The sequence below is a fragment of the Sinocyclocheilus anshuiensis genome, unplaced genomic scaffold, assembly GCF_001515605.1.
Source record: "Sinocyclocheilus anshuiensis isolate Anshui unplaced genomic scaffold, SAMN03320099.WGS_v1.1 scaffold55, whole genome shotgun sequence".
Classification (NCBI taxonomy): domain Eukaryota; kingdom Metazoa; phylum Chordata; class Actinopteri; order Cypriniformes; family Cyprinidae; genus Sinocyclocheilus; species Sinocyclocheilus anshuiensis.
Genome location: NW_015549647.1, coordinates 2,284,062 through 2,284,553, shown reverse-complemented (window position 1 = coordinate 2,284,553; position 492 = coordinate 2,284,062). Strand labels below are relative to the sequence as shown.

At 27.8% G+C, this 492-nt stretch overlaps 1 protein-coding gene across 1 annotated transcript in view; it reads left to right on the top strand.

The window, feature by feature from the left end:
• Positions 1-492, top strand: part of LOC107660059 (pericentrin-like) — a 56,594-nt gene that overhangs the window by 38,262 nt on the left and 17,840 nt on the right. The window lies entirely within an intron of this gene.

Here is a 492-nt window from a genome sequence, read left to right as displayed (position 1 = left end):
TGCTCTGATAATAATAGCTTTGTAGGACTATACATTATTTGGATAATTAGTCAAAAAAACAACAACAGCAACTTATCTGATTCTGTTACATAGAAGTGATTAAAAATAATAATATTAGTATAAATTCTGTCCAGTTTTATTGTTACTTTCAGTGAAAGTGTGGTTATTTTATTGGCTTGTTTTTTTTTATATTCATTCATTTTTATATTCATCATTAAAATTGAGTTACATTTAAAAAGTCTTACAAAATTACTTTATATTATTTAATAAAATAATAAACAATCATTACAAAGCATTTCCGGTATCGGTTTTCGGCCAAGTGCATCCAGAATTTTTGGTTTCCGTTTCGGCCCAGAATTTTCATTTCGGTGCATCCCTAGATGTAAGACTACATGTTTTATTTAATATAATTTAAATTGAACAGTAATTTACTTTCAAATGCCCCAATTGCTGAAGGGTCTGCACAACTTTTTAGTACAATTTCAAGTTGCG